Here is a 13,976-nt window from a genome sequence, read left to right on the forward strand (position 1 = left end):
TAACTGCTCCAAAATTTTATAATATCAAAACAAATGAAGAATCTGTACTGCTCCAAAAAAATACAACAAAGCAAAGTATAAAGCATTAGCCAGAAACAAAAAGTGAACACTGAAAACAAACAAACAAATAAACTGTAGCATAACAGAAAAAGTTTTTTTTTTAATCCAACATGGATTTTTTTTTCTCCCACAGACCCAATGATTTTAGCAACAAATACAGAAACTGAGCAAATTGCACAGTACTCTGATTTGTACTCTACTAAATATGAGGGTCGAAAAAAAATAAAAGTATATTGCTTATACAATGTAATAAGTCATTACAAAATACTAATACTAACATGCTATTTTCTTTTATCACAGAAATGAAGAAGAAAAACATGGACTCCCATTACTAGACCAAACGGTAAGTATACAATAATAAGGACAACCATAGCAGCATATCACATCCATAGTATCTAATACCTTTGTTCCTCATACATTTGTTTTTCACCCAAAGTTATAAGCAAATATGAATGTGATATGCTGCGGTGGTTGTTGCCAGGGCATAGAGTCTTGGGTGCATGGCCAAATGGCCAAATGGCCATGCACCCAAGACTCTATGCCCTGGCAACAACCACCGCAGCATATCAGATTCATATTTGCTTATAACTTTGGGTGAAAAACAAATATAGCTTTAGATGGCCATGCACCCAAGACTCTATGCCCTGGCAACAACCACTGCAGCACCTCACATCCATAGAGTCAAACACTTCAACTATGATCTATGGGAAACTTTTAATGTCCGCGAACAATGTGAGTGTTCTTAGAACACTTTGAACTTGCCAGCGAACAATACGGACACCGTTTTCAGGCGACCCCCTACGAACATTTCAGAACAACGCGATAGTTCTTAGAACACTTTCAACTTAACAACAAACAATACCGACAGCGTCCTAAGGACACCCCCTACGAACATTCCAGGACACCGGGAGTGTTCTCAAAAACGTCTTCAGAACACCCCCATTTTGTTTATTTGCGAACATTTCAGGACACCGCGGGTGTTCTTAGAACACATTCAACTTCACAGAGAACAATACGGACAGCGTCCTCAGGACACCCCCTACGAACACTCCCCGGACACTGCGAGTGTTCTTAGAAGCGTCTTCAGAACACCACCATCTTGTTTATTTGCGAACATTTCAGGACACCGCAAGTGTTCTTAGGACACATTCAACTTGACAGAGAACAATACGGACAGCGTCCTCAGGACACCCCCTACGAACATTCCCCGGACACCGCGAGTGTTCTTAGAAGCGTCTTCAGAACACCAGCATCTTGTTTATTTGCGAACATTTCACGACACCGCGAGTGTTCTTAGGAGACATTCAACTTGACAGAGAACAATACGGACAGCGTCCTCAGGACACCCCCTACGAACACTCCCCGGACATCGCGAGTGTTCTTAGAAGCGTCTTCAGAACACCACCATCTTGTTTATTTGCGAACATTTCAGGACACTGCGAGTGTTCTAAGGACACATTCAACTTGACAGAGAACAATACGGACAGCGTCCTCAGGACACCCCCTACGAACACTCCCCGGATACCGCAAGTGTTCTTAGAAGCGTCTTCAGAACACCCCCATTTTGTTTATTTGCGAACATTTCAGGACACCACGGGTGTTCTTAGAACACTTTCAACTTGACAGAGAACAATACGGACAGCGTCCTCAGGACACCACCTACGAACATTCCAGGACACCGGGAGTGTTCTTAGAAGCGTCTTCAGAACACCACCATCTTGTTTATTTGTGAACATTTCAGGACACCGCAAGTGTTCTTAGGACACATTCAACTTGACAGAGAACAATACGGACAGCGTCCTCAGGACACCCCCTACGAACACTCCCCGGACACCGCGAGTGTTCTTAGAAGCGTCTTCAGAACACCCCCATTTTGTTTATTTGCGAACATTTCAGGACACCGCAAGTGTTCTTAGGACACATTCAACTTGACAGAGAACAATACGGACAGCGTCCTCAGGACACCCCCTACGAACACTCCCCGGACACCGCGAGTGTTCTTAGAAGCGTCTTCAGAACACCACCATCTTGTTTATTTGCGAACATTTCAGGACACCGCAAGTGTTCTTAGGACACATTCAACTTGACAGAGAACAATACGGACAGCGTCCTCAGGACACTCCCTACGAACACTCCCCAGACACCGCGAGTGTTCTTAGAAGCGTCTTCAGAACACCCCCATTTTGTTTATTTGCGAACATTTCAGGACACCGCGAGTGTTCTTAGGACACATTCAACTTGACAGAGAACAATACGGACAGCGTCCTCAGGACACCCCCTATGAACACTCCCCAGACACCACGAGTGTTCTTAGAAGCGTCTTCAGAACACCCCCATTTTGTTTATTTGCGAACATTTCAGGACACCGCGGGTGTTCTTAGAACACATTCAACTTGACAGAGAACAATACGGACAGCGTCCTCATGACACCCCCTACGAACATTTCAGGACACCGGGAGTGTTCTCAAAAACATCTTCAGAACACCCCCATTTTGTTTATTTGCGAACATTTCAGGACACCGCGGGTGTTCTTAGAACACATTCAACTTGACAGAGAACAATACGGACAGCGTCCTCAGGACACCCCCTACGAACACTCCCCGGACACCGCGAGTGTTCTTAGAACAGTTTCACTTTGCTTGCGATCAAAACGGACACATATTGAGTCCTTAGAACACCCCCTAGTCAGTTTATTTAGAACATTTCAGAACACCTGTGATGTCCGCAAACAAATCGAACACAAAAAGAACGTCTAACAAATAAAAAACACAACTTTCATCCTATCTCATACACTCCCACCCTCCCCAAAGACTCCTACACACCAACACACTCTACAAAATACACATTTTGAACAAAGTTTCACCGCGCTGTCCACGGACGTCCGTGAATCCAAGATGGCGGGCGCTACCAAAAAATCTGATGCGCTTCACGCTCCACGCCGTCCAATCAGCGAACACGTTGCATGTCCGCGAACATCACGCAAGACGATTGGCCAATCTTTGATGTCCTGGGTGTTAGTGTTAGCAGTGCACGATGGCGCGAGTTATGGTTGCTTATGTTACCATAACTGCCAAATTTCAGGGGGTTTTCGGTTTTGCTTTGAGCCATAACGTCCCTTTAACAAAGTTTTTTCACTGAATTTCATAGGTTTTTAGTAGCGCAACTTAACCATAACGTCCCTTTAACAAAGTTTTTTTGACTGAATTTCATAGGTTTTTAGTAGCGCAACTTAACCATAACGTCCCTTTAACAAATTTTTTTTCACTGAATTTCATAGGTTTTTAGTAGCACAACTTAACCATAATATCCCTGACTTCATATACATGTAACATAGAACATACTAACCCCCTCGTAGTGATTTTCATGTCTGCGGACTACCGCCATGTCCGCGGACACATCGAAAATCTGAGCGTGGTGAATGTAAATTTAAATAGTGTGCCCCATTTCCCCTTTGAAGTTGGCTCTGAAAAGAGCCGTTTTTTTTTTTTTTTACAGATGCTTGACAGACACCTGTTATTTTGTATTTTTTGTCTTGTTTTTTTTCTTACTTTACTCCTAAAATCTTCACATAACCTTCTCCAAAGCAACCCTTAAATTCCAAAATAGAAAGGCATTTCCCGTAAAAGATAAAGAAATGCCATCTTCTTTAAACTTAACAGCATTACTGGCATCAATATTCTCATTGTTACAGAAGAACATACCAGCTCTAAGCATGAAGGCACACATGCCTCGGTTGATGACACACCTAGCAATATTTTGCTGAGGACAAAAAACTGAAAAATTGTCCCATATTGCCCTAGGTAGTAATCCAGAAAAAATTACTTTCGCATTTGGAAGGATCTTCATTACAGCTTGAACCAAGCGTTCCAAATCAGCCAACAAAGTAGGGGCACTGACGTTGCCCAAATGGAAAGCACCATAGTGCAAAACTACCACATGCGGAATGTTCATCGTGGCCATATCCTCACAAACTTGTACAATTCCCTGTACATTGCAATCAGGCACAGTGCTCCACACCACCTCCACTCCTTTCACATCAAAGTTCTTTGCAACAGCAACATGCCTGTATTCAGCGTACTGCTGTAAACCATGCACAAACATATCTCCGAGCACCAACACCCTGACTTACTCCACTTCTGCCATCTTCACCACACACAGTCTCTTTCAAAACAAATCCACAACCTCGACATCTGATTGGCTGATCCGTACAGTCTTCTTTCCATGTTGGATTTCCTGGAAAAACCCGGATGTAGCACGCCTTGTCCACGAACAGCCGCAGTGTCCGTGGACGGCGTCCACTTTACTCTCTGTGCCATTCCCTCATTGCATACAGCTAAGCAATCACACAATACGAATAACGTCCTCAGAACACCCCATTTTGTGAATTTTCGAACATTTCAGGACAATTATTATTTCATTATTCAACATATTAACTATACAAATATTATACTTTCATCTTGTACTCTGCACACAATGCTATGTTTCTCCATTAGTAGCTCAGTATACTAGATAGAATCCCATAATACAATGCTATTTATATCAATGCACAGTTCAAAGCACTAATAACGGTATGATATTTATTGCAATATCCTTGACACTTTTTTCGCAACATTATAATAAAAATCCCTAGTACACAAATTCCATGAAAAGTACATACACATGTGATGTCATCAGTGATTTCATCAATGACATTTGCGATGTCATCTTTGATGTCCTGGGTGTTAGTCTTAGCAGTACACGGTGGTGGCGCGAGTTATTTTTCATAGTTTACCATAACTTGCGATTTTCAGGGGTCTTTCGGCTGTACTTAGGACCATAACGTCCTTTAAACAAACTTTTTTAATATCAAGCAAACAATATACAAACATGGCGTGCAAAAACCAACTTCTACAGATGGCTTTACACAGAATGTTGCAAAGTAAGAATTTATGCTCGTTCACAGTGAAGGTCAGCTGCTTCCATTTTTTCTCGGGCCCCGGAGAGGCTCACGAAGCGGACTATAAGGTTGTATTGTGTTTTGACCTTGACAGACAGAGATTGTGATGAAAGACTTCTCTTGAAGGAGTGTTGCTAAAACGTAAGAGAAGATAAAGATGAAATTTCTGAAACGAAGCCACTTTTATATATTATATCACTATGCAAAAAAATTGTTGGCACACGCGGAGTCGTATTTTGGGACTGCACCACTCGTAGACAATGGAAATTGCAATTGTACTGTAAGTAACCCTTTAGATTATTTTATACCAAATATAATTACAATAGCGTAGCATTAAAGACCGCTCAAGATGAACTTGTTCGTTGAAAGTGGCATAATGTTTTCTACCGCGCACTATCACCGCCAAATTGATCCCCTATCGTTTAGAGGGCTCTGAAAAAGGCAGACGACACAGGGTGGGTTAATAGAAATAATTTAACCGGTCTATAGGCGGTCAAGTGCTCTACTCACTGTGCCACTTCACTGTAGCCTGTCAAGTGGCACAGCGAGTACAGCGCTCGCTTTGACATACGTGCACAGCTTGCTAACGCAAGTTTGAATCCCGGCACGGCCAAACTCAGCCTTTCATCGATAAATAAGCACCACACTCCATGGTTAATAATAAGCATCGCTTAGATACCTCACGGTTCTTAGCGCTATATGAATGGGAAAATATTATAATTTTATTATTAACATACTCTGTTGCACTGTCTTCGATAGCAAATAGTTTCACGCCCTAATGAATAAAATGATGATTTTTAATGAAGATCGGCTGGTGAGACTAATTTATGTTTTTTAAAACAGGTATGTGGCCCCATTTTGTCTATGTCACGATTTACAGACTCCAGCGGACGGGGGCTTCAACTGCCAGGTGCAGGTCCAAATATGCAACTTCATGACCCTCACCATTTTATGGGACAATCGCCAATGAATAATATGCCCTTACGCAGTACTAGCGGCTACAAACAACATACCAACCAAAAGGGTGGTCTAATGGCTCGTTGTTGGAGCAACCTTCCGATTATCAGAGCGACCATTTACTGCTTTTATCATAAACCAACAGCCTATGTACCGCAAAGGAGCAACACGTGGCTCCAAATAAACTTTTGCCGATCGACAGCAGAGACAATAGCAAATCGCTGAATATTCACTAAACATTTCATGTGAAATAAATGTACTTTACCAAATGTACAATCCTGCTGTTTACTTTTAAACCACAGTTTCATATTCCAAATTGTGGCGCGCTGTGTTGTAACATAATATGTGTTGTCTTCCAGGTTCTGTGTAAAGTCACTTAGGACTGCAGAGAACTGGGCGTGTTTGATTACGCACCCTGTAACGTCACGGAGAGAGGCGGGGAATATGAATGCTTTGATAATATCAGGCCTAGGGGCGGGAGATATGATTCAGTGTCGCAAAAGCAAGTCAGCCAGGTCAATAGCGCCGGTCATAGGATTATCACATAATGTCGGCGCACACCAGCCGGATTTATCGTTTCTTTAGTGGACAAAAAGTCGGTTGACGCCCCTAGGAAAATGTACTATTAGCGGACAAAAGGAGTGGTCTTAAAACACTTTCACCCTGACAACGAACAATACAAACAACGTTCTCAGAACACCCCCATTTTGTGTAATTGTAACCATTTCGGGACACTGCGAGTGTTCTTAGAACACATTCAACTAGACAGATTACAATACGGACATCGTCCTGAGGACACCCCCAGTTTGTGTATTTACGAACAATTAAGTACACCGCAAGTGTTCATAGCTCATTTTTACCTTCCTTGCGAACAAAAATGACACATACTCCGTCCTCTAAACACCCCACCATTTAGTTTATTTACAAAATGTCAGAACAGCCGTATTCTCCGTGGAGAAATCGAACGCAACAAAAATGTCTAGCACATAAAAAAACTAAACATTGAACCTATCTCATACTCCCCCACCCTCCCCAAACACTCTTACACACCAACACACGGCACTAAATACACCTTTTTATCCACGTTTCACTGCGCTGCACGCGGTCGACTGCGAATACAAGATGGCGGGCGCCACAGAAAATCTGAGGCGCTCCACGCCCCTCGCCGTTCAATCAGCGAACATGTCGCATGTCCGCGGACATGACGCAAGGCCATGGGCCGATCGGGGTGCTGTCCGCGGAGCGAACAGGGAAGTCTGTCCGCGAAGCGAACACAGATATCACTGATTTTTTTGCCTTACATTTTGGTCATTTTTAAAAAAAACTACTGGACAGATTTACACCAAATTTGCAAAAGCACGCTTTTGGGACCAGGCCACCGTTCCTGCCGCAAATTTGGTGTAAATCCATCCAGCGGTTCGGGCTGTAGCCGTGCGCAAAGTTTTTTCCCATTCAGTCTATGGGAAAAAAAAAGTTTTGGGACCCCCCCCAATAACTTTTCCCCCCCTGGACGAATCCTCACCAAACTTTGCAAAAAAAATTCAGAGTGGGACATATACTTTTTCTGCAAAGTTTGCTGAGGATTCGTTCAGGGGGAGCAAAGTTATAAGCCGCCCAAAAAGTGCTCTTCCTATGGAAACAGCAATTTAACCATAACTATATATATATATACATCTTAGCAACAGTTACTCAACCTGCTGAGCTACCCTGGTAGCCTTCTACTGTAGGACATGTCTATGGATCTATTAACGTGTTCAAAATCACTGCGTTAACAACACTGCAGTTCATGTACATGACTTCAAAGTCAACAGTATTTAATCTCCAGCTACACTGACGCTGTGCATAGATTGGTGTCTCCTTGTTAATGGGTGAAGGGCGCCGACTCATGGGTATCCTCGCCCATTATGGAGGAGACAAGGAGCCAGCCCAGTGTAACCACTGAGCACTCCCTCCGCTACTTTTTGCAGCGGAGGGAGCGCTCCTCGACTGTCTTGAACTGTTAAAGGAAAATGTGTTTTCTGTTTGACAGTTCTGTTCCCCAGCTTTGAATATACAATGAGCCATGCAAAGCTTGGGGCGTTTGGCTTCCCCAACATTGCCTGACCCATAGGGGATGCCAGCTGAGGAGCTGCATATTTGTATGTGCAATTGGAAGCACATACAAACAGAGTAGACCACTTCGTCATCACCCATCCAGCCCTTGCACATATGTTAACGAGCCAGGAAATGCTCTTGGGTTCCTGCTTCCTGTTCATGCTATGTAGAAGCTGGAGCGCTGAGTGAGAACATCAGGACCGGGGCAGAAGGTACGCTAATTTAAATATGCGTCTGGCTGTGTTGTGGATAATGAGTGAGTGCATGATGATGGGTGTGTGTGTAAATGAGAGATTGCATGCTGCGTGTGAAGGATGTGTGAATGTGTGTCTGCAAGTGTTTGTACTGGTACATGGATCTTATTTTGGCAGGAGGGGGGTTCTGCATCACCCAAAATCAGCTCCCTGTGCATGGTGCTGGGGAGGCCCAGGGTGACAGCCATGGTATTTGCTTTTTACTGGCCATCTATGATAGATGCCTAGTGATAAATACCATGCCTACTGTTTGGGCCCCCAGCACCTCACATTCACACATACTCACATTGTGTGTGTGCAAGGTGCTGGGTGTTAGGACTCACCGGCAATACTGTAACCAGTGTGGAGGGATCACTAAACAAGGAAACCTGTAAGTCGCTGAAGAATTCTTTCTACTATTGTTACCCTCTGCTGTGCAAAGGTAACAGACAGAAGGATCTAGTAGTTGGAAGAGGAGACACACACATCCACGATATGCCGACTGGAGAAACAAGAATGAATAATCAATGCCACTGGAGTATTAGGCATAACATCCCCAACAATATGAAAGGGAAACCAACCTAATCTTTAGAACCAGCAGGCCGATTACAGGTAGATGGGTTATGGCTGGCAATAGTCCCCAAAGATCCCCAATGAAGTAGTCACCTAAGAACCAATTACAAGAACACACCCTGAATGAACTGAACAATGATTAGTACTAAAATTCAGAGACGATAGGTTAATTCGTTCTTACCAGAGGTTGACTGTGAATAGCACTGAAGGCCAAAGTACAAGTATTTCAAAGTTATGTCCAGACGGCTGGATACGTTACTTGAAACAAAGAGATCCAAAATTCAGAAAACCTACCCTGATGGGTTGAGGACGCCTAAAGGGAATCAATCCCAAACAGCAAGCATCTCTAGTCTTTTACTTGTTCCCCCACATGTTGTTCCAGGTATGGAGGTATGATGAATGATATCCGCCATGCAGGTGAAGTAGGTGATGTGGGTGGGTTGCAATTGAAAGTGAAACGTAAAGCAAAAGGAATCCATTACACACAAAAAAATGTTGTCGACGTGCGAGCAGCAGCAGGAATTGGAACGTGTAGCACAGCAATCTGTTACGCAAAAACGGTGTGTCAACTTGTGAGCAGTAGCAATGGCCAGAACAAAGAATAGGAGGGCTAAGACAAGGTAATCTGGGAAACGTAGCAGGAGTCAGGGATACAGAACTTAAGTCAAAGCAGAAACACAGAAGTCTGAAAACAATTAAATCAGAAGCACCGGACTAACTCTGAGGGCAGGCTTTATTGTCCTAATGTCACATGTCCCGGCATCACATGTGCATTAGACGTGAGCTTTCTTCCAGCATAGCAACTTGTAGGGAGTAGCTTCCACCGTCTACTGGAGTGAAAAACGCGGTGATAACCTGGATATACAAGAGGCAGTTTCCGTAGCTGTATGAGGTGTTCCTGCCGGAAAGGTAGGTCTTGCAGGTCCTTTGTTTAGACTCTGCAGACAAGTTTGTTGCAGACGGGGAAGTTGATTCCTGACACTGCAGGACCCTGAGGGCAGGCATGGCATCCATGATAAAGCAAGCATGGTGTTATTATGTAGCTAGACTGGCATTTTGATGCAGCCAGCCTAGCCAGTTCTTATCAGTGCCCAGATGCCTCTGGGTTAGGTGTGCTCTACAAATGACAAAATAAATAAATAAATACATTGTGGCATGCCATTGGTATTGGGCAACTTTGATAATGCAAGCATGATAAGTGCTATTGTGTAGCTAGACTGCCAATTTGGCGTGGCTGGTCTAGCCATTTTTTACATTGGCATAATATTTTGTATTGTGCATCTTTGTAAATTCTTACTGTGACATGAGATTTGTTTTTGGTATCTTTGATAAAGCAAGCATGATAAGTTTTATTATATAGCTAGAATGGCATTTTAATGCAGCCAGTTTGGACATATGTTCATACTGTGGCAGGGCATTTTTAATGTTAAAGCCAACTGGAGTATGTTCATATGTGGGGATACTGCCATATTTCTGCAGAACAAGCATGGACATTATTTCTTACAGTATCATTACTTGCATTATGTTTAAAGCAACCATGAATATTTTCTTAAATGGGAATACTATCATATTTCGGTGCTGAATGCATGGAAATGTATGGGTGCAGCCAGCGTGAAAATATTTTTATACTGGCACATATTGTGGGCAAAACCAACTTGAACATGTGTTGTCAAAATGCTCCTATGCACTGTTGGTGCATCGCTTGGATTTTTTCATGCGTTACCGTACAAAATGAATTGCAAACTATTTGCCTCAACTATTTCACAACTACGGTTTTTTTTAACTGCATTGCACATGTTTTTCTATGCTACATCACTTCAGACACAAAGACTGTTGTAAAATAGTCGACCTTTCATAATACTTTGTATTTATTTAAAGCACATTGATAGTTCGTAGTAAAAGAACATTTGAAATTATGTAAAAACCTTGACTAAAGTGATGTTACAGTAATGGTTTAACACAACAACACCCTAGACATTTTGGAAATGTTCGAAGAGTTGCTGCTTTAATTCCATGGCCCTGTTGAGCAGCCAATGGTCTGGTATAGCACTTGTTAAGCACAAAGATTCACCTCAATAAGAGGTATCATGGTGCTGAAACAGTGGTTACAGCATGACCAAGACAAAGGGAACTAAGACAGAAACCACCCCCATACTCATTTAAAGTTTCCAATGTCAAGGTGGCGGGAATAAATGTCTTAAATGCATGTCTGAAGACGAGGGGCCTCATTACACGGTAGGCGGTGGGCGGTAAATTACCGAGGTTGGTGGGGCGGTAATTCCCCATGCTGCCATGGCCCTTCCCCATTCCCATTTTTGCACCATGGTGTATAAGCACCTTAGACATGCACAATAACATAAATAAATAAAATAAATACTATTGTGTATTGTGCTATAGTTATTATTGGGAGAACTTGATTGTATTTCATCCAGTCCTGCAAACAGACCGCACACTGGCAGGTGAGAAGGGCTATGAGATAGTTGCCAGCTTATTATTGCAAGGGAAGCATTTCTCAAGGGATGAATGCTCAGTCCCAGATAGCAAATGCTGACTAATCAGATAGGGAAAGAATAAATGATGTTTGTTAAGGACACATTGAGTTGTGGGATCGGTTCTCAGGCAACCATAATGTAAAAGTGTCTGAATAAAATTGAGAAATTAGAAGAAATGATTTTGGGATACATGCACAGCATTCCAGCCAGGCAAAAATGTTCAGGTTGAGGAAAACCTATTAGCACATATTATCATTATCATGGGAGCAGACAGAGGTTTGTGTAGTAGAAGGCTTATGTATTTGTTTAGTTAAGTTTGACACATATTAGATACACAAAAAGAGCAACAAATGTATGAATGTTGTGGTTGCTGAGGTTTTAGTGCAGTATTATAGGTCCTGTGTTAAATTGTCGTATCCCTAGTTATGGGCCCTCATTACAACTCAGGCGGTGGACCATGGTGCTATCAGCACCATGGTCCATGCCGGATTCCGCCATGGTGGATGGCGGAATTACCGCCCCATTCCAAGGTGAGTGGGGCGGTAATTCCCCATTCACCATTTGCCCTTCCCCATTCCCATTTTTGCCCCATAGGGCATAATGGGGATGGGGAAGGCACTAATTACGGCACCGTAAATTACGGTGCCATAATTAGCACCAAGGTCTCTTAGCGCCCTGGACTTTAACGCCTGCAAAAAGCAGGCGTTAAAGTGTGAATCAGGCGTTAAGGGTTAACGGCGCTGACGGCGCCGTTAAACCCTTAACGCCTGACTTGTAATGAGGGCCATGGTCTGTAGTGAGGTGTGCGGGAAGAGCTGAAACAGGTGGAAGATGGAGTCAGACAGGTACTGCGAAAGAAGCAAGGTCAGTGTATTAACATAGCAAAAGTGTCACCATATTGGATGTTAAGGCCCAGTATATCACAAACTGAATAGCACACATACCCTGATGTGGACCAGTGGCTCTGTATAGCTCAGCTCCAAAAACAAATCCCACTTCCCGTTCCCCAGGAGTGAAGCCAAGATCAGAGGCACCCGACGTGCACAGATAAATGCTAATTGTATCCAGCTGCAATGCCTGAAAATGGTGGGAACAGAATGTGAGGATAGGGAGAAGCAGGAAGGGATGTACCCTTTGAAGGACAAATTCATGAGAACAGGGCATACGGTCTTGTGATGCAAATGGACAAGCAGAAGATTTACAGCACTACTGCCCTCACCCAAGTGTGGTCTTCCCATATGACACACAACCAAAACAACTAAATCTGCGCCAATTCAGAGTCAACAGTGGTGCCCCAGTCAAGTCATTACTGGGCACCTAAGGTGTATGGAGATAGGGGGGAGCCGTGTCTGGAACGTTCCATTATTTGGGATAAGAGTAGCAGAAGTGATGCCAATAAATTCAGTACAAGATCGGGGGTGCAGCTTTTGTGAGCCAAGGCGTCTGGTATAAGGACTATGGTCTTATCAAAGCAGAGCTAGTCTTGCCAGTTTACTTTGATTGCATCTGAAACAGAGGGGTGCACATCACATGGCAGTCTTGAGTTATTGTCTGGGAGTGAGGGGTCGTTCAGGCCACCCTCATACATTCAGCACAATGTAAACCACTTGCTTGTACAATAATGGGGGACGCTTCCATTGCTCGTATGCACACTAGCAGTTTCATTGGCAGTGTCAGAGGCGAGGTTATTGTGCGGGACACTTGGCTTCCATTTTGTGTACCCTCGACTCCATCTTTGGACTAGGCCTCACTGCGATAATACAAAAAGGCTTCTCTCCCCTCTCACGGATGAGCCAGAGATAATTGCAACAAATACACCAATGTAACATCTCACTCTTCCTCTGAGATCATTGTCCTATTTGTGAACCGGCTCGAACATGCCTTGTACCTCATACAACTCCACAAACCTGCCCATGCCCTCTTACCCCCGCTGTTGGAAAATTACTGCCAATACAACCCTTTGTCCCTGCAAGGTATTCTCTTGATGTACCAGACGTGTGACCCCACTGTAAAGCCCACCCCAGTGTGCCCACAACTAACACCAGACCTCTGTCACAGTATATTGCACCCTAGAACTAACAAATGTCAGAATGCCTTATAGCCTCTTTGATGCACCTGGACCCACCCCACAGCCAATGTTATCTTTCTGATCAGGATCCTAAGCCCGGTACTTCATACAAGTCCCAATTAATAATGCTGTGATTATATGTGCATGATTTATAGATCTATGATGATATACTCAAATGAACTGTAGTGACCATTATTTAGTGCATGTCTAATGGTAGTATCTCGTGTTAGCTTAGTTAGGGCCCGTGATACCACACCGCGACCTGACCCTCACCCTGCCTGGACACAGACAGATGGACCTCGTGATGCTCATCTTCCCGCCAACCAGGCAGCCAAACACAGAGGAGCAGCGCCTACATCCCCCTATAGATTATGGTTGTGTGTCCAATCATAATTAACTTTTGTAACATTCATATCTGACTTCACTGATGTTTTCTGCATTCTTAAGCAATTGTAAGTGTGTCATTTACCAGAGCACTCTCAGGCAGCAGAGTTCTCTGGATGCCAATTTTACATAAACGAAACTTACCTCTCGCAGCCTGTTCTCTTAGTCTCATTCCCCAT

The sequence above is a fragment of the Ambystoma mexicanum genome, chromosome 4q (assembly GCF_040938575.1).
Source record: "Ambystoma mexicanum isolate Mex_15411 chromosome 4q, UKY_AmexF1_1, whole genome shotgun sequence".
Classification (NCBI taxonomy): Eukaryota; Metazoa; Chordata; class Amphibia; order Caudata; family Ambystomatidae; genus Ambystoma; species Ambystoma mexicanum.